Source organism: Thermobia domestica, chromosome 13 (genome assembly GCF_964235325.1).
Source record: "Thermobia domestica chromosome 13, izTheDome1.hap1.1, whole genome shotgun sequence".
Classification (NCBI taxonomy): Eukaryota; Metazoa; Arthropoda; class Insecta; order Zygentoma; family Lepismatidae; genus Thermobia; species Thermobia domestica.
Window position 1 is genome coordinate 128,628,524 of NC_137466.1, and position 21,911 is coordinate 128,650,434.

At 37.6% G+C, this 21,911-nt stretch overlaps 1 long non-coding RNA gene across 2 annotated transcripts in view; it reads right to left on the reverse strand.

The window, feature by feature from the left end:
- The window catches only part of LOC145669282 (uncharacterized), a 50,007-nt gene that overhangs the window by 17,836 nt on the left and 10,260 nt on the right, over positions 1–21,911 (reverse strand). Inside the window, exon 2 of one of the 2 annotated variants that reach the window (XR_014128180.1) lies at positions 17,208–17,649. The exons of the other annotated variant lie outside the window; for it this stretch is intronic. This is a non-coding gene — a long non-coding RNA (uncharacterized LOC145669282). Of the gene's footprint in view, positions 1–17,207; positions 17,650–21,911 lie in introns of those variants that run through there. 2 annotated transcript variants of the gene reach the window in all.

Consider the following 21,911-nt stretch of genomic DNA (forward strand, 5'->3'; position numbering starts at 1 on the left):
CGTCTAGTACTCTAGTCCCACGTACCTATAATGTCGCTCTTTATTTCCTCATACTTCGGTAACCATGAGGCATAACGAATTATAGTATTTATGTATAAAGCATGAATGTGAACATAGATGGCAGCAGATTTGAGCCTACTTATTTTGCGAAAGAATACAGAACTGTTGCAGATATTTTAATATAAACTTCAAGTTTAACTTGCAGTATTAACTTCTCTGAATGCTGTGTTTAAAGTATAAACATTTTTCTGCGTTTTTATATAAAAAAAGGGTAGAAATTTCAAGTACTCGCGGCTAATATAACAACGTATTAGATATTTGTAGGAAGCAACGGCGCGTTGCTTGGACTCAATTACGTATCGTCAACTGCTTAAGGCACCTGTGGCGTTTCTAGTCTTACTTGCTTCTTTGTATACAACTATTTTATCTACAGGCTATTTTCCAACTACATGGAAACTTGCTAAAATTGTGGTCTTTCTAAAACCTCGCAAAGATCCAACTGCTGTGTCATCTTACAGACCCATTAGCCTTACTAACGTGTTTAGCAAGACCCTAGAACGTCTTCTGGTAAAACGGCTACATCACTATCTACAAATCACGAACAAACTACCAACTATTCAAGCTGGTTTCCGTCCACTCTATAGCACTGCTGATCAATTACTCAAACTTTCTACACTACTTGTCAACCATTTTAATAAGCGTTTACCATCTGTTTTGATCTCCTTTGATATTGAAAGAGCGTTTGATACTGTTTGGCATGAGGGGTTAATTTACAAACTCAAACGTCTGCTTCCTCACAGCTATGTCCGATTAATAGCAAATTTTCTACATCAGCGCCAGGCTTTCGTTCAGATCAACAGTACAAAGTCACGCATCTTTCAACTCCGCGCCGGTGTGCCCCAAGGATCTGTTTTATCTCCTCTATTATATATTCTTTATGTAGCCGACATGCCTCAACCTCAGCCCCCACTATATGCCTTACAATTTGCTGATGATACCGCTTATGTCGCATTGGGATCTTCAGTGGATCGCATTAATCAACTCCTACAACCAGCTTTGGACAAACTAGTTACATGGTGCCTGAAATGGAAGCTAAAGCTGAATTCCACTAAGACTCAAATGACTCTCTTTGGGCTCAAACGCAATAAATACTGCAACAGTCGCAATCCGGAACGTCTACATTTAACCCTTTTTGACTCTCCAATCCCAATTCAAAACAGTCTCAAATATCTGGGAGTAATATTTGATAAACATCTTACTTGGAAGCCTCATCTAAAACAATTGGAAGCTAATATCCGGCGCCGTTTGAACCTTTTACGAAACCTTAAAGGCACCACGTGGGGTCTTAATACACAACTTCTACTGCTAACATATAAAGTCTTCGTACGCCCAGCTCTCACGTATGGACATCTTGCCTGGTTATCAGCAGCACCAACTTACTATGAACGTCTGAAAGTTCTCGAAAGACATGCCTTACGTCTGGCCTACTCTCTCGCTTTCGATACTCCCACTGCTGAAATATATCGTCGTGCGCAATTTCCAACTATTTTGCCACACCTCTACCATCTACGCCAACGCTACATAGCGACACGAATACAATTGGCACATCCCATTGTCCATGAGCTGTTAGACCAAGTTCCTGCTGTACCGCGCTATGCCTACCCACCACTGGATCATCTGTTAGCAATATACGAATACACCGAAGCCATAGATCAGTATAATCCTGACCGCCGTATCTACCAACGAAATCCACATATATATTGCTCATAACCTCTGCACATGTACCCAAGAAACATTTTAACACAATAGCCACCTCTTACAGATCCTCGTCAACTTGATTTGCTATTAGTTCCTTACTTCAATCCACATTATTCTATAGCCTGAAATCATTCTCCATGTCATCTACTTCCAAAAGTTGAAAATATCTCTGGCCACAGAGAACGTGTTGCCTTCTACGGCCCGCCCATCCATTGGATGGGAATGAAACTCTTGTTAAAAAAAAAAAATAAAAAAAATAAAAAAAAAGCGTTGCTTGTTGTCAACCATATTTACAATCAATTTCTCTCCACGAAACCTTCTTGTCTGGTTCTTTTTGACCTAGAGAAAGCTTTTGATACTGTTTGGCACCACGGCCTGGTATACAAACTTACTAAATATAATCTGCCTCTCAGCTACATACGACTTATATTTAATTTTATCACTGGACGCATAGCCTACATCTCCATTAACAATGCATTATCTCATCCAGTCTTTTTACATTCAGGCGTTCCACAGGGATCTGCTTTATCTCCGCTTCTTTACCTTCTGTATGTGGCAGATATTCCACCACTTCCAGCAACTATCAGCACTTTTCAATACGCGGACGACACTGCATTTCTGGCACTTGGCAAAACCATACAGCACATCAACAAACATCTTCAGGACGCTATCGATCTATTCACATCCTGGTGTTCCAAATGGCGACTTAAGATCAACGCCGACAAAACTCAAGCAATTGTTTTTGTGCCTCCTGGCAAACGCACTAGGGTCCACCGCAACCCAACACTGCTGAATATTTACGTTCACGGAACAAGAATTCACCCTTCCAACACAGCCAAATATCTAGGACTTCTCTTGGACAAACATCTCACCTGGAGACCTCATTTAAAATCTATTTTGTCCAAAGCCTATAACCGAATTAACCTACTCCGTCGCTTGACTGGCACCAATTGGGGTCTGAAAGCCTCTACAGTTCTCACTACGTATAAAGTCTTTCTCCGACCAGTACTGACTTACGGATTCACAGCCTGGATACCTGCAGCACCTTTCTTTTATAAAAAACTACAAATATTAGAACGTCATGCCTTCAGAATCGCTTACCGTATATCCTTACCTAGCCCCACTGCCGATCTCTATAGTCGCATTACTTTTCCGACACTGCTTTCCCACATAGAACATCTTCGCTTAAAATATATCACTGATCGACTGACCATGAACCACCCTCTACTCATGGACACAGTATATACTGCAGCCGACTTCGTTACTCTCACACCATTACGCCCCACCCCTCTATCTCTGCTTTTTACCCTTTATCGATACACTGTCCCTCCGAATCACCCCGACATTCCTCTTCTCGACGCATTTCATCTCGATATTCATTCACATTTCATCTTTCCATCACATCATCCACAGTAATCCTACTGTTCTAACAGGGCACCAACTGTCTTACATCAATGCCCCGCGTTGCCCCGGGGCGAGAAGATAACCTCACTTGTTTTTCTAACCTCACCTATGTGTTGTGATGTGTATTGCACGTACTCATTACTTTCATACCACATAATCATTCCATATCTACCTATGCTAATGTTTATGATCACAAGATCATAAAATCCAAGGACAAGTAAATGTTAATAAATAAATGAATAAATAAATAACCCAATATCACTTATCCCAACAACAGTAGTTCATATTCCATTTTTCCGATTACCTCTTCCCGAGTCGAGGGCGTAACCCTTGGGTGGGGCTAGCTTTGGGCTAGAAAAAAAAGCGCGTTGCTTGTAACAACTAAAGCGTAACAATTTTGCTTATTTTGATGTTTTGCAAAAGCGGATGGGAGAGTTGGTTGTTTTCACCGTTGTTGCATTTGCTTCAATAATTGGGAAGGCGAGGGGAAAATATATTGTAGCAAGATTTAGTCAGACGGTTAAATTATACTGATTTCATACTGTTTTATCTAAATTCGCTTACTGCAAGCTTCCATATAACTTGTTTGGCGTGTTTTCTCTTGCAATAAGCTTAATAAAGCTTGCCATTGATGAGAATACGCTTATACTTGGCTTGCGTTTGAGATAATTTGACTTGTGTTTAACTTGTGAAGACAATCTTGTGCAAGCCTTGCCCAGATGTAACTAACTAGCTTGCTACAAGCTTGCAGCAAGCTAATTGGCTTGCATAGTATAGCTTGCGGCAAGCTAATTGACCTTGCGACAGCAAGTTTGTGGCAACTTGCAGCAAGCTTAAATTGCTGTCTGGGAAGATTGGGGGACAGATCATCAACAAGGTATGCGGACAACAGGATTATCGTAGTTAGAATCGAAGAAGGACTACAGGAGATGATGAATAGAATAGTTGACACTGGGAAACAAAATGGAATAAAAATTAACATCTAGAAGTCGAAAGTCATAAGAATATCCCGTGGAAACACGTCCTTAGGCATAAGAGTAGAACAGAGAGAACTTGAAAATTTCGATAATTTCAAATATGTGGGAAGTGTTTTGACGAAAAGCACTTACTGCACCAAAGAGATCAGGTCAAGACTTATTACAGCAAAAGAAGCATTCAACAAGAAAATGCCACTCCTAACTAGCAGGCTTAACATTGGACTAAGGAAGAAGCTGGTGAAGTACTATATATCATATGAAGCATGAGATTGTATGGTTCAGAGACTTGGATATTACGGAAGTTAGAAAAGAAATATTTAGAGAACTTCGAAATGTGGTGTTGGAGAAAGGTGGAGAAGATAAAATAGAGAGAATAGCAAACGAAGATGATTTAAAATGAGTAGAAGAGAAGACGCTCTTATCCAGTATCCTTTTTAGAAAGACCGACTGGATTGGACACATCTTGCCAAGAAAGTGCCTTCTTCATATCACCATAAAGAATAAGGTGGACGGAAAGCGAGAAGTAGGAAGAATACAACTTATTGATGAATTGAAAAATAGAAAAAAATATTTGGAGTTAAAGGAGATTGCTGAAGATCGAGAAAGTGGAAGAAACATTCCCAGACCCCAATCTAAGAAGGGAGGAGGGAATCTCCCATTAGTCTCAGTATCTGTCACGAGGCAGAATACTCATTAATAATACGGGTATAATTTCCAATTGGATCTTAAATATTTTTGGCCATGACGCAACTATAAAAGCAGTTGCTTTAGGTATTTCAAATGCAGTAGAACCATGTTTCATATACAAACACCAGTCTCAATAAATAAATATAAATACAAAAAAAATGTTCATAACATTAGACACTCAATTTGGGAATACTATTTTTTTTTTTTTTCATTAGCACTCAAACATTTTGATCACCAACTCGGCTGAAATCTTGAGTACGTCCAACTGACCATGAATTATAAGTTAAATTCGTTTCTTGGGGTCTGTATATTTTCAGCAACTGTTTCGTAGATTTTCTAGAAATTCCTGAACTAGTTTAACATTTACCTGTGTTGATAGCGACCGATACAGGACTTTCAGATCTTGTTGTATTTTTAGTTCTAAAATCTCCCGGCTAAAAATTGCGCACGTTATCTTTGTCTTTACCGCTTTGCATAATGGATACTAGTCATTCAGTGTTTCTCGCGAGTTCTGTTTGGAGTTCTCTTCTACACGAACAAAAACTTATATGCCACGCACTTCAGTGCTTAAGCATTTCACATTCTTAGCCGCAACAGTACTCTCAATGGCCTGTAACTAATGAAAATATAGTTTATGATCCTGCAACTTGGTAACATTACCTCTTTTACAGAGTTTGTAACAAAATTATCGTTATGTACTCTGTCCTTAATATTGAAATCATACTCATCGTCAGTATGGAATTCCAACAATATATTTCATAGTACTGTGATTTATAAGAAGTAGAACACTACATTTCCCAAATCTTACATTATTCATTATTTTCCCCTTATTTCGAATGAATGGGAAATCTCTTCAACAAATTTCTTAATCCTTAGAATTAATATGTATGCAAAATTAATACATGGACCCTCGAATTTATTGCAGAGGTTGTAACGGCAGGACGAACGTTTCGTTGGTTTCTTCTTATCAAACAGGTTTCTGGCAACGTGTAAATTTTTTTGGCACTTCTATTTCAGTATTCTGCGCAGTGTTGCCATTATACGAATTTATCCAAAAAATAATTCATTTCTTACACACAGGCTTTTACGCAGATCAAAACAGAAAAGCACATGAGGACTTTCAGTTAGTTAGCACTCGTTTTACGATACAGCGATGTTTATCTTCTATTTTCAGTGTTACAAATCTGTGAAATAAGTAATCGCAGTGTTGCCAGCCATTTGTTTTATGTATGTTTTTTCCAAACGATAGATGATTTTTCACTACTTTTGGCAACACTGCTTTCCTCAGAGACCTCATATGAGTCTCGATGTTAGGAATATGAAAGCATGGTCTCTGACAAATCCAACAAGATATCAATTGTTACCCTGCTATAATATCTCGAGCTACACATAAGCATTCATTGCAACATAATTTAACCCTATAATATCACGGTTTCACGTATTATTTTTTTCTTAGTACTTGCTCGCTAGAATTTTGCGATACTTGCAGGATACATTGGCAATAGTTCAGCGCACATTTTCCAGTATTTTTCTCCAGCATGAAACCACTCTTGTCAGCCATGTGTTTTTTACGATATTTTTTCGTAAAAATAGGTGAATTTTCTCTACTTTTGGCAACACTGCTTTTCTGAGGGACCTCATATAAGTCCCAGTATTACGGAATATGAAAGCGTGGTCTTTGACAAATCCAACGAGGTATAAACCATCACAATGCTACAATTATGGACAAAGTTACACTTCTTTAAGCAAAACTACCCAATTTTCACCAAAAAACCTATTAATTCTAAGCAGGGTGCGAATTGGCGGGGGGGATGCCAGGGATTTCCCCCCCTGACAAAAATTTTTCCCACCCTGGAGAAGAAAAAGTTTATCCCTGGCAGGGATAACTTTTTCCCCCTCTGGAGTATTTTTAAATTGACATAAAGATAAGATAGAAAAAGGGAACAATTCTTACTTTGCGTAACTAACCTAAATATTACTTGAGTGAAAATTTATGAAAGATCTCACATCTCAACTGTTTTGTACTTATATATATATATATATATATATATATATATATATATATATATATATATATATATATATATATATATATGTGTGTGTGTGTGTGTGTGTGTGAGAGAGAGAGAGAGAGAGAGAGAGGACTGGGTGCGCATATGGTGAAATTCATCCCCCCCTGGGAAAATTTTTCAATTCGCACACTGATTCTAAGGGTTAATAATGTTGACTACCTAGGCTATGCCATCTTTTTTTTTTTTTTTAGTTCATTGATTTAAGTAGGGATTTTTTTGGTCTTCTTTAAAGTGAATTGAAATTTTAATGATGTTTTTTATTTTATTTTATTTTATTTTCACCGAATTCGTCCTCAAAACTAGTTAAATATCACTTGCTTTTTCTAAAAGACTTAATGTTATTTAAATTAAATTTTATTATTGAATATTAAGATCAGTGTTCGAAGTGGTAAAAAAGCAGAGGCAGTATATTTTACTATGATTTTGACTTAACATACCGGCTATTTAAATATTATCTTGATCACTGAAAAACCAGAGACGGTATGTCCTCATTACTGAAAAACCAGAGGCGGTATGGCATACCACCGCATACCGTCTCACTTCGATCACTGATTAAGATTAAATATAAGAAAATTTAATTTTCACGAAGTAAGAGACACAGATTTATGGAAGAAATCTGTAGAATCAAACCGTTTACACCAAATTCCACATAATTTTAAAGCAAGCAGAAAAATAATTCCCCATGTAAATCAGTGGAATAGTAAACAGAGATAGCGCTGGATACCAGTGGTCATGCTCAGTGATGCTATTCAGCCGGATCGTATCGGTTCACTAGAACCAGTTGTTAAAATATTTCAAGTTCGCAGAACCCAGGGGCGGATCCAGGACCGACTTCTGGGGGGGGGGCGGTGCGTTGTCATAATGCAACTTTTAAGGGCTCCAAACTCTGGGATAGATTTTATTTATATATATAAAGTAAGAAAGTTTCCCCTTCCGGGGGGGCGATTGCCCCGATCGCCCCCACCCCTGGATCCGCCCCTGGCAGAACCGTTTGTTTTATCCAGAATAACAGTGAATTTTACCCAGTTATACCCAAGAACAATAAATTTTAATAGAACTACCTTTGTTTTTAGAAATTGTTACATCTAGAGTTAAACATATGCCGCCTTATGCAGAGTTGTTTTGACATATGGTTAGCGTCATACTAAAGACCTGACTGCTGTAGGAAACATATGTTAGTCGAACTCTTTAGCATGGTACTAATCATGGGTCAGAATGACTCTGCATAAGGCCAATGTTCTCTCAGAACAAGGTATAAGCGTTTATTTCTTAATCTCAGATGTTCAGATAACAAGAATGAAAACTCAGATTATATGGGTATAGTGTTGAGGGTTATCAACAGACTTTAAAAAGTTCGTTACTGAATTCTCTATGACTGTCCGTCTGTTATTTGTAATTTTTTTAAAATTTTCAACCCTGCTTTCGATAGAGCATCAAAAATTATCAGAGAAACCAGGGTTGGCAAAAACCATGGTTTTTATTTTAAAAAAAAACAAAAAAAAAACGGTTTTTTTGGTTTAAACCAGGTTTTTTTTGGTTTAAACCAGGTTTTTATGGTTTAAATGATTTGCTCCATATATTCATATCATACATGGACAGAAATAAGTTTGTTTCGCCTTGATGTTATTCAACAACCGGGTTATGCTGGAAGGGGTCACATAAGCTTAAGGGGATCTTCTACCATCTCCGCTTAGGTTTCTAACTCTCCATTTGATAACATGTAAAATTTAATATGGTAATTTCTAATAAAGTATTGCAGGTAATAACTTGAAATTTTTAATACAAATACACAAGACCCATATAAATGCAACCACGGTCTCCAATTTACGTTACATGCGTTAGATTAATTGCAATATATTCTTCAGTAAGTTTGGCAACAGAGAATAAAAAGTATGCTGCAGAGGGGAGAGGGCTGACCATCTGTTTGCTTGTTAGCTGCTTTTAAAAGGACGCTCTTACCAGAAAAATCACGTTGTGATTCTCACTTCTCAGTGGTTAGAATGGTCTGGACTGGAAGAGCCCAAAACCTCTTCTTTCTTCCTTTCACGATTTGTTTGTTTCTTCCACCCCCTGCTGTCACAAGAAGACAACTTGTTTCGGAAAGCACTTTGAATTAGTAGCAAAAAGCCAAACTGAATGACACCACGGACGGATTAAAGGGGGGGCGGTCACTCCCTCCGAGAACATTTGAATACTTTGAATAATCGGAGTAAGAAACTAGAAATTGCGTAATCTAATAAGAAAAGTTTGTTGAAGTATACAAATCAAGACGCATTTTAAGTGTCACAGCATTGTACTCTCATCCCCTCCCCTCCCAATTCCCTTCTGAAGAAGTTCTCTTTTGTTTCTCTGTTCCATATTAGCCTTTACACTTACACTTTCATTATCCAGTATTGATTTTTACCATACCATCTGCACAGAAGGCGAATAAGGTTTACGAGTCCTTCCTGCCCCCTTTTTTAAAAATTGCTAATTATAATAAAATTTATCGAAAACAGTTCATCTCAACGATAAAGACTTATACACATTCATTATTGCAATTTTAAAATAAACTCGCCGCCTGTCGCGTATGCTAGCGATCTAATATATACGAATAGATGAAAAGTTAGTTTGAAGCGTATTGTTTTTCTGTAATTAAGTCCGAATTCATATTTGTTTCTATTGTTGCATCGACAAAAGTGAGTGCTAAATCGATTTAGGCTCGTTGGTCTTTGCGAGGTCCCTCAAGATGCAAGGCCGTGGGCAGTCGCCCACCACTTTAAACGCCTCTGCACTAGAGGTCTGCACGTGCTCGGGCCTACAAAGAATGTATCACTTCGGGCCCGGGAGGGGTTCGGGCAGTAGCGTCATTTCAGATTTGGCTTGGGGGGCCAAGACCCCTTGATATATGTAAAATTTCGCGTTTTTCACTGATTTACTACTATGCTATTGATAAAATTATATAAATCTCAAACTCGGGAGGGGGGCAAATGCAAACCCTGTCCTCCTAAATGACGCCCCTGGGTTCGGGCTGTGAATTTTTAAATATACAACCATATTTCTCGGACTTTTTCGGGCCTAACTTTGTAAATATAGTGTAAAACGATACAAATTGCACCGTTCTTTCTGGAGGACTTTTAAAACACAACTGCAAAATCAAACCTCGAATTGCTGTAAATAAAAATACAATTTTGCATTAATAATTAAGTTTTGGCAATTCGGGCTTATTTCGGGCTCATTTGATTATTACAGAGCACAGTCCGGGCTAGGGCCTAAATGCTAAGACATATTTTGGACTCGGGTCGGGCCTCACATTGTAAATTCACAGGCCGGGCCCGGGCTGAAAATTCCGGCCCGTGCAGACCTCTGCTCTGCACCCGCACACATTCCTTCCTAGTCCAGAAAATCTCCTCCCCTCCGCATCGTCAATAATGGTAAATTTGTTCCTCGTATATTTGCTTATTATTGTAAGAGAAGTTCAAACCAGAACTCTAAAATTTGTTCGTTCTCTGGGGTAATGTGAGTAATGCAAATTAAGAAAGATATGCGTAATATGCAAATGTCAGATAAACTTGATATCAATTTGAATAACCTTTTACGTAATGTTTATTTTAGAAATAATAAACTTATGCAAGTATATCGAGGCATCTGAAATTTAATGTTAAATAGTGGCGACTGGCGAGTGAGCCAGAAGGGGCGTGCACTATTCAGTTAGTCAAAGAACTCATATATGTAGCTTGAAAACTAATACTATTTAAACCAATATTGAATTAGACAAATTTGATCACTCTGGCCACAGAAAAGGCGTCACCTTCTATGGCCCACCCATCGCATGTTGGGAATGAAAGACAGAGGGAAAAAAAGACAAATTTGTAAAAAGTAGGATAACCATAATTGGAAATAGTGTGTGTATTTTTTAAGGAGGAAACCCAGAAGTACATTCTCGATATAATAATAATAATAATAATAATAATAATAATAATAATAATAATAATAATAATAATAATAATAATAATAATAATAATCTTTCTCACTTCAATCATAGGATGATGCGCAAGAAGGAAATTTTAAAAATTTTCTCTCCCCTGGGAGAGCTGTTTTATAATTTGATAAGGTCTCTTCTTCGTAACTGCATCTATCCCTGATCGGGCCGCGGTGGGTCAGTGGTAGAGCGTTCACCTCTAATGCATGGCGTCCTTAGTTCGATCTCAGCTCGCACCAAGTGAACTTTGTGGAGGACAAACACCATGTGTGGGGGTTTTCTCGGGGTTCTCCCGTTTCCTTCTACTTTCTGCATTCCAGCATTTCCTTCTTTTCACAACATCACTAGCTCCTTTAACCTACCAGGCATAACTGTGGGACGTAAAACTTATAGATTTTTCTATCCTTGATCTTCCACTTCCTGGTTTTTCTTCTGCCTTTTCCCCTACCAACATGGTGATCCAATCGGAGTGCCGAATAAGATGTCCAAGCATGCTGTTTCTTTTTTTTTTTCCTATTATCTTCATGATCTGTCGTCCTCATTAGCTTCCTTTAGTACGTCTTCATTCCTTTTCCTTATACAGTATTATTATTATTACACAACCACACAAAATAAATAAAAGTTCTGTGCACTGGACCCCAGGGTATTGATTCGATGTATTTTGGTACCCAGAACCCAAATTTCGAAACTCCAGGACGATTTGACCGTGTCAACTTTGTTTTATGGGCGAAGAGCGTAAGTGCTGTTTTACGTTTGCTTATGTTTATCGCCCATTTAAAAAAATATCACGGTCAATCGTCCTGGGGTTTCGAAATTTGGATTCTGGGTACAAAAATATTTTGAATCCATACCCTGGGGTCTGGTGCACAGAACTACTCCCCGTCACGACACCGTTTTTCAGTTTTGTTAGTGTTAGGAAAAAGAAGAGTGAGAAAGAAGAGTAGCAGAGGGAGGCAGATAAGAAAAGAAAAAGAGAAAGAATGAAGAAAGATAAAGGATTGGAGGAGAAAGGATTACTGGATAATTCAGGAAATATAGTAATGAACTTGAATGGTTATTAACGAAGGATCAATTCCGAAGTGATCCGGAAATAGACACATGTCCATAAATACGAGCCTGATCTGGGTTCAGGCGACTGCACAAGAGGGAGTTGCCCAAACCCAGCCCAAGCTAGGTGAAAATGGAATTTAATTGGTTGTAAGGTAATCCTGAATGGTAAATATTAACTATCCAGTCTCTGAACTCCATACTCTGAGATCGACCACACATATGAATTAGCTTGGCGAGACTTCTTTTTTGGAAGGAGAGAGTACCAAATTATTTTCCTCTTTGATTCCTTCATTTTGTCACACTTCTTGCAACACAGATATTATAGCACAACGACAGTAGAATTTCCAGTAAGTGCACTTTGCAGTTCGTTTCAAGACTATTCTAAAACTCAAGGGTCACAAAATCACCCTCCCCTCTTTCCCTTTTCGAAGGGATCTTTCGGGGGGAAAGGTGAAAAATGTGGAAACAATTGGATACAATTACTAAGAACATTTTCTTTCTTCCTTCACAAGTCTCTTGTTTATGGTCATTTCGTCTTGTGTGATAAGGCGGACTTCAGAACACAAGATTGCAACGCTCCAGATTCCCTACCCAAATTGTCACGCGGTTCGTATGTCAGTCTTCGAGTTTCTTCAAAGAATGTTACATTATCTGCTATGAGATCTGCAAACGATCTCCATTGTATAACTGCTATCTCGATAGAGGCAATGGACAAAACTGAGGACAAAGCTGCCCAAAACAAGTTTTTGACAAAAAAAAAAAAAAAAGGAAGAAACAGAGACTACATTTGTTTTTAGCCAGAAGCGCTCATAAATCACTACCACGTGACGCGAAGACTATTAGGGCTAGAGATTCAGCAGAGAGCTCTCAATTCCTGGAGAAATTCTATCCTCTACGTTGCCAAGTGTAAACGGAAGTATACATTATAATTAATCTAAATTGATCTGGGGCATTAAATCAAAAACAGAAACCATGAACATATAGGTATTGCTGTTGGAAAATATCATGGAAAATTTTGAGACGGTAAGTGCAATATCTTGTTAAATATTCACATAGAAATATCTACGTGTTATCTTATAGGGATCCTGAAACACTTGCAAGTGGGTAGACATCCCCTTAAAGCGGAATAAAAACCGCTTCTCGAGTTACATCCGAGAGAAATTGTCCTCCATTTGAACTCAGAACCAGGACTAATTGGCCACAAATGCGATACGTCTGCCGACTCACTCACGAAGGAATCCTGATAAAAATACGTTGTACTGATCTTTACATGCTTCTTAATATAACTGTCAAGAGTCATTTCAGAAGGACAAAAAGATAAACAGTTGCACAAGTGAAACCATTACACAGAATTACATATGAACAATTTCAAAGTACTACGGAGTACTGAAGAACTAATTTAGTTCAAGTTAGTTAACAACGACTTTTATTGGTCCAAATTAAAGAAATACACCGACTTGATCTGCATATCAATAAGAAAAGTGAATAAAGATACGAATTATTTGAGTCCACTTTGGCTCAAACTCATATATACATAAATAGATACCAAAGATACTTATTTCACTAAATGCCTCTCGTGGGGTCTGTATGACCCCCCCCCCCCACACACACACACAAAAAGTACGGCATTTTCGATGTATTTTATCAATAGTAAACATTGAAACGAAATAATATTTAGAATTTTTCTTCGATTGCAATTACATAACAATAATAATAACTACAAAAAAACTACCACAAAATAAACATTTATAAACTTGTAAAAAAAAAGTTGCTTTTGTAGTATAATCTTTTTGAGTAATGAATAGGGAATTTAGGTCTGAATATAATACGAATAATATACGGGAGTGAAACGTGATAACCTACAAATGTGTGTTCATCAAGATTTTACAAGCACTTACATTTTTACGAACATTTTTTTGTTTTTTGGTTTAAACCAGTTGGTTTTTTTAAAAAAAACAGCTGGTTTAAACCTTGGTTTAAACCATGGTTTAAACCACCTTGGTTTAAACCAGCCAACCCTGAGAGAAACTGATTAAATTTTTCGCGTCACTCTTAACGTTCTCGAGATATTGGCCAAAAAATGGCCGATTTCCAGAGATTTAAGGAGCCATATCTCGGGAACCGTAAGTCAAAGAGAGATATTGGTGTTGATCAATATCTAAAAGGATGGTAAATATTTTGGTACCAAATAGTAACCGGTGGCCACTGTCCAACTGGCTACTGGTTTGGCCAATGGCCAGTTGGTCAGTGGCCACCAATTAATATCGGTACCAAAAAGTTTACCATTCTCTTAGATATTGATTAACACCAATGTCATCTCTATGACTTACCGTTCCCGTGATATTGGCCAAAAAATGGCCAATTTGTAGATATTTAACGAGCCATAGCTCGGGAACCATAAGTTGTAGAGAAATGATATTGATGTTGGTCAATACCTGAGAGAATGGTAAATATTTTGGTACCAAATAGTAACCGATGGCCACTGTCTAAATGACCACTGGTTTGGCCAGTGGCCAGTTGGATAGTTTCCATTAATTAATATCGGTACGAAAATATTTAACATTCTATTAGGGATTGATTAACACCAATATGATCTCTTTATGAATTACCGTTCCCGTAATATTGGCCAAAAGATAGTACCGATTTCGGGAGATTAAAGCAGCCAAATCTCGGGAACTGTCATAGAGATCATATTGGTGTTGATCAATGCCTAAGAGGATGATGAACATTTTGGTACCGAAAAGTAACCGGTAGCCATTGATTAATTGTCTACTGGCCAACTGGCCACCGTTCCCCAGATATTGGCCAAAAAGTTCGAATTTCTAGATATTTAAGCAGCCATATCTCGAGAATTGTAAGTCATACAGAGATGATATTTTGCTAACTTTTGCGAGAAAGAGAAGGTTCTGGCAATGCTCTTGGAGCAGTCTCAACTGGTTTATATTTGAAACTCATATATACCGTTATCAACAATTGTTGGGTCTTCGCTGGGTTAAGGTCTTTCCAGTATTTTTTGACCATCATCTATCTTGTATAATTCGTTTCCAAGATATTCACTGTACTACCTAATTTCGTCATACCAACTTGTATTAGAATGCTGTGTAGGTATGTACTTGTTACTTGTGGTATGCATTTGCTTTTGTCTACATTGTATGGTTTGTTTCCTAAGAGAGGTATATTATCTATCTACCTATCCATCTACTATATACAGTATATATAGTAGATGGTATACAGAACATACATATATACCATATATATACAGAACCTGTTGTTAAAAGATTAGAATTACACTACGAGGAGATTAAGCATACGGCATGTTCCAGTGTTTTGGGGCCATTCAGATTCGCAACCTACTGTATTTGAATCTCGAATAAAAGTGAAATGTACTTTAGTTTCTCTCTTTTGTAAATATTGCACGTATTACAAAACATTCCAACGTTAAAAAAAAAAAAAAAACGTTAATGCATTTTTGTTAATTTACTTTAACTTAAATGTATCCTTGTGAGAAGCTACCCTAATTACCTTAATTCGTATTACATACAATTTATTGTTTCTTTAAGGTTCTGAAAGATGTTTTTTTTTTTTTTTTTTTTTTTTTTACAGTCACTCAACTATTAATTACTGTATCAGTCATGTATCCTTTTGTAGCCTACTTTTATTTTTTTTTTAAATCCAGGATTGTTCATAAAAAATGAAACGTTTCGCAGTTACAATAATTACATATTATGATAATAATGCTTTACAAAATATAGTCACTCCTCCTTGCGTAGTGAAACCAAAATGTTCAAAGAAAAAAAAAAAGTCATCTTATGTTTATTCGTTGTTCTTCCGAGGTCCTTACTACGAACACGTATCATTAACGATGTTTCTCTTTCGTATTCTTTCGGCTCTTTGTCTGAAGAGTTCAATAGCACCCTATAATTTGGAAAGGAAATAATTTCTTTCGAACAACTTCGCACCTTCAAGGAAAAACCATTTCTTTCTACAAATCTTCATTTTATTGTGGTTTTTCAAAACTGAAACATATATAGCTAAATGTATATGTTGCTCTGACTATGAAAAATGGTTTACTGCCATTATTGGGATCATTGTTATATGGGAACAGAAATTACCTACTTATATAATTATTGTAATAACGGAATGCGTAACGGGAATCTCACTTAAAGAATTGTTAAGCTTGCTTAGGGTTTTTCTTAGTTAATGCAGCGCACCCGGAATCGAACTCCACCCAAATACATAGTTCTTGAAAATTTACTTACAACTATTTTACTGAAATGGCATAGTTTTCGGTGAAAAGATATGACGATCCACTACTTTTTTGGGGTCAATTATTTGAAAACAAATAGACCAACTTGAATACGGTTTCAACGCAAATTTTGCCGCGTGCGGTTCCCAGAATACAACGGCAAGTTCTTCCAAGCCGCAATGGCAATACGGTCGCGCGACAAACATAAAAAGAAACAATTTACTCTTCTTAAATTGTTCGTGCCTCAAGAACGGCACGATGCCTAAACCACAAAGGCTCTTTTTAACAGTGACTCTCGCTCTTTCAGTTACCGTAAAAAGTACTTGGTTATTACTCTATTAGTTCTCAAGTCGTTAAGAAAACAAGGTGTAATATATGTATATTTAGTTGCTAACAATGAATAAAATTTCAGATTTAACGGTTGATTTATAAGGAAAATTATTCTTCACTTTTCTTTTAAATCAACTGGAATTTTAAAAGGGGACGCGGTGGCTCAGTGGTAGAGCGTTCACCTCCAGTGCTTGGAATTCCTGGTTCAATCCCAGCTAGCGTCGTGTGGACTTTGTGGTGGATAAACACCATGCGTGTGGGTTGTCTCGAGGTTCTCCCGTTTCCTCCCACTTTCTTCATTTCATTCATTTCTCATGAGCACCGTCTCCTTTAGCCCAACCGGCATAACCGAGGGACGTTAAACTCAAAGATTTCATTTCATTTGATTTTTGGAATTTTAAAAATGTGATTTTACGATTTTACAGTTTTATCCTCAAGTTTGGTTGTCTTCCTTATTTTCTTAAAATGATTTTGCATTATTTTCTACATGTAATTGTCAACAGCATAATAGGTATTCTGCCATTATTGGCAGGTCACTTTCCGCAACTGAGAAACTCCCATGCTTCACAGTCTTCCGTCTTGTTGACGCATGATTTTTTCTTTTGATATAATCCTTTAATTGTAGTCTTCTTCACGTCCTCCCTCTTTTTCCTACAATCACACCCCCTAGCACGTACCTCATGATACAGTTCCTTCTTAGTCGATGTCCCAACCAGTTTCTTTTCCTTTTCTTCATAATATCTAAAATTATTCTTTTGCCCCCACCATTTCTAACACTCATTCGTTTTCCACTCGACTCAGCTAATTCTCTTCATTCTAGCGACTCACACTCACATTTCGAAACCTTCCAATCGTTAATATAATCATTGTAAATATATATACCCGATTAATATACGAGGGCAACTCAAAAATGATCTACACTTTTCATTCTACAGTTTATTTACATGAAGCTATTGTTATACTATGCACATAATTTTTCTGTTTGCGTGTTACTTGCCACGGTGTTACTTGCCACTATTGGAATTTCGTGTTACTTGCCACGGTTACCTTATCGCATATTTTTCTGTCTATGACAGCGTGTCCGTTGCCACGCACCTGCATCTAGATTTGACCTTGAGGGGGTGGGAGTAATTTTCCAAGCAACTTTTAAAGCAAGGCAATCATCTGAAACACAAGAAACAAAGCAAATTTATGATTTAAGAAATAGGAACCTTGTTACATTTATGCGTGTCGCAAAACTCACAAAACTTGGACGAAATACAAGAAACAAAACAAGATTCTGACGAAAGGAGTATTCTTGCAAATCTACACAAACAATTGAAATTCTTCAGTAATTCGAGCGCTCATTTTGCCGTCTGAAAGCATGGAATAAACGCAATGATTTATCTTTACATCACATTCGATCCATACTTCTAGGTGGTTCCAATAGGAACCTTGTCACTTGCGCGTCGCACGTCATAATGATTATGATTATAAACTTTAATTATTTACAAAATCCAACAGCATGTCCCTTTTCTTCGTAATCAACTATTCCAACTTTTGTACGTAACTCAAACTTCTGATACATTTTTTTTTTTAATCACAGCCTCTTCTCAGATTCTCGAGAATTCGTTGTATTCTCTCATCAAGCTTTATAGAAGATACTTTCCTTCTCTTTTGCGGTATACCTTGCACTTGCTGTCTCATAAAGGCATGGAAACTAAATTTACCGTCTTGCTTCAGCACCTTTACTAAAGTAAGTATGTGCGGCGAACGTATAGATATTGTAGCGTTCAATTTGTGGTTCCATCCTTCCACTACGTTGTTGATTCTGTCTCTCTCAGCACTGCAGTTCCAAGTAAGTATTACTTCTTTTAATGGCAGGATTTTCTAGCCACTGTCCGACAAAATAATCATTAAACGCTTCAACCTTGGTCCCAGGTGGGCAGTCCTCCATAATAAGTAGCCAGCTATCATCAGTATACTCTAGGGGTATTAGGGCCAATGCAGAACATATCTGGATATGTCGACGCACCTCCTCGTTGTTAGTGTGGTCTTTTACAAGACCAAGACTTTGCACTTTTCTCTATATGCTCTGGGCGAAGTGGAAGTTACAACCTGATATTTCAGCGTGTGGGAATGTAGCGTGAAGTGCATTCATTGCTGCAGTTTCAAAATCTAATTTGCACACTTTTGGGTACTTTTCTCCAACCCAAACTTTAAGAAAAGAGAACAGTTGATTGTAGTGACCTCCATTTTATCTGGTAGCAAAGCATACAGAACAGGTACAACTGACATAGTCTCATGTACGTTCCCGATGTCTGCATGTACGGTGTATAACTGTGCAAAGTGTTTGGGGCAACTCTTAAAAGTTCCATCTAAAAACTACTGTTCACTGTTCCACAGTGCTTCTCGGAAACCCTCGTACTAAAACAAAGAATTCGTTGCCCGTCTTCCAACTTGTCATACTGCAAAAACGAAGTGCCATCTTCAAACAGGAGAAAATCATCTGGAAAACACATATTGCTTGGTGTAGGTGTGCCCTGATTGATACCCAAAGATTCCCGTCTCGTTTTGTTCAGATTACCTTTTCTATTGCTGTACAAAGGAATTGCAGTGACCAGATTCAATCCCTGATTTATCGGTACAGCTTTTTCCTCTTGGAAGATCATACACACAGGAGTTAGGATTTCTTCCCGTGCCCTCTTCTAGCAATTTTCAGGCGTTTTCGTATCTCGCAAGCCGCCACGTCCGGAATGCATGTGTGGTCATGCTGCACTGTAGCAATTTCACCTACTGTCCTAACTTAACCCGGACACGTAGATTTCTTTCTGTTCACACACAGCTGAAAAATGAGACTACAATAAGAAGCACGAAAATACTGACCTTTAAAAAGACTTAAATTTACATTTAAACATAACATTTAAAAACAATAACAGTAGAAAGAGTCTACGGAGGTTGCATACCAATAATAAAGGCAAGAAAGAAAAAAAAACTCGCAACTGGAGTTACATTGTCCATTTGCAGATTATTGTGTGCGTTGTGTACTAATTTTTATTTAATAATATATTTCACTTCTGATTACAGTGTAGCGATCCCCCCCCCCCCCCCCGCAAAGTAAAGAGGAGGGACCCTGGTTGTAAAGTCTATGGTTATGACGACAATGATAAAAATACCTTTCGGCTAAGCCTACAGGCGGATTTAATCAAGTGTATCAAAGTATCAAATACATTTAGTAACCATCAATAAGAAGTGCAAACGATCAAAAAAGCAACTCAATAAACACTGCCATAATTAAAAAAAAAAAAAAAACGAACAATTAATATCAAGTTCTTCTGCTATTAAATTTGAACTTGTTTAAAATAGCCGAGAAAACGCGAACAATACTAAAATAACCAATTTAATTGTCTAAAATAATCGAAGTATTCTGCAATTATAAGTGCAATTCGCAGAGCATGTATATAAAATACAACCTGACAACCTGATTTCCAGGAGTCGAGAAAGGCCGGCATGCAAGAAGTGAAAGACTGTGAACTGTGCAAAGAGAAGACACACTAAAATATTATATATGCATACCCATGTTGTCGATTCAATGTTCTTTCTCTGCAAGCCGTACTGAAATCCTTCGTGCAGTAAAAGAAGTTTGCCCTTTGACGTAGTTTAAAACTCCATTACGCTCACAAGAAATTAATCCACACTAGGTAATCACAAAACTAATGTTACATTCAGCACAAACCTTTAGCTTTTAGGCCTACCGCTCACTGGCGACAAAACAGTCGCGTAACTATCTTGTCGCTGTTGCCTACAGTCAGCAACTTCACGGCGACAAAACAGTTTTGTACTCTCGCTCACTGGCGACGGCAACAGAAAAGTTGCCGGGCATTTGATATCACAATTTGGCGGGATTGGACACAGTACGATGGACTTCGAAGAATGTGCTATTGTTTGTGCGCTAATGTTGAATTTAAGAAGAAAGAAAAGAAGAAACAAAGAAATACTGGGTCATCCTATATATACAGTGAGAGATTGCTGAAGGAAAACGTTTACACGCTATGTTGTGATCTACGCAATTATCCCTCGAAGTTCTTTAGCTACTGTAGAATGAATGTGATTACCTTTGATAAACTGTTGTCTCTAGTAGCACGAGTAATAACAAAGATAAACACAAACTTCAGACTAGCTGTACCACCCGAAGAAAGGCTAATAGTGACATTAAGGTAAGCATGCACTATGTGTGTATTAGAATGATTTACCTGTAATATAAGCGTTAATAATAATAATTAGACCGCCTAATGACATTGGTCCATTTAGTTGTACTGTGATATCAGATTCAAAATCTAATAGGTTTCGGTGGTAAAGCGTTCACTTTTGGTGCATAGGATCCCTGGTTCGATCACTGCTCGCGCTAAGTGGAATTTGTGGTGGACAAAAACAGTATGGATGGGTTTTCCCATTTCCTCCCATTTTCTTCATCTTGTCATTTCATTCATTCTCATCATCACCGTCTCCTTTAGCCTACCCGACATGACCGTGGAACAAAACTTCAAGGTTTCATTTCATTTTCATTTCAAAATGTAATAGACTCCTGTGTAAAGACCTGTCTTTTTTTTTTTTTTTTTTTTTTTTTTGCTGGAAAGTTCATTCCAGTTTCTTACAATAGCGAAACACACTTCCTCCTGCAATTCCTTCTTTCAATTTATATCTGAATCTTCTTGCTAACTTTATATATATATATATATATATATATATATATATATATATATATATATATATATATATATATATAACGCTGGGTGTTTCTCTATTTTCATCAATTTTTCATTGTCTTTATCACTAATTAAAGACATACATGTATTAGCTTCCATTGCGAACACTTTTTTCATATTCTACACACTAAGCGAACTGTTGTGTGAAAAAACTTGTAGAAAACATCTATTTTATATATATATATATCTGCTTGAACGTACCTCGGCAACTTTTCTGTCGCCGCAGTGAGGGGACTCCGATGAGACTCAATGCATTTTTAGATGTTGCCCAACTGTTCCGTCGCCAAGCTGTTGCCTTAGGTCTACCGCTCACTGGCAACATTTTGTCGGGCAACTATCTTGTTGCTCTGGCTAAATGCATTGAGTCTTGTGGGAGTCCGCTCACTGTGGCGACGGCAACAGAATAGTTGCCGAGGTGTCGCTAAGCAGGGCGACAGCAGGACAACAGTTTGGCGACGGAACAGTTGCGCAACATCTAAAAATGCATTGAATCTTATGGGAGTCCTCTCACTGAGGCGACGGCAACAGAAAAGTTGCCGAGATATCTCCAAGTAGAAAGGTAAAAAATAAATGTTTTCTACAAGTTTTATCAAATAACAGTTCGTTCTGTGTGTAGCGCGTGAAAAGAAGAGTTCGCAATGGAAACTAATACATTCTTTGATTAGTGACTAGCATGTCTTA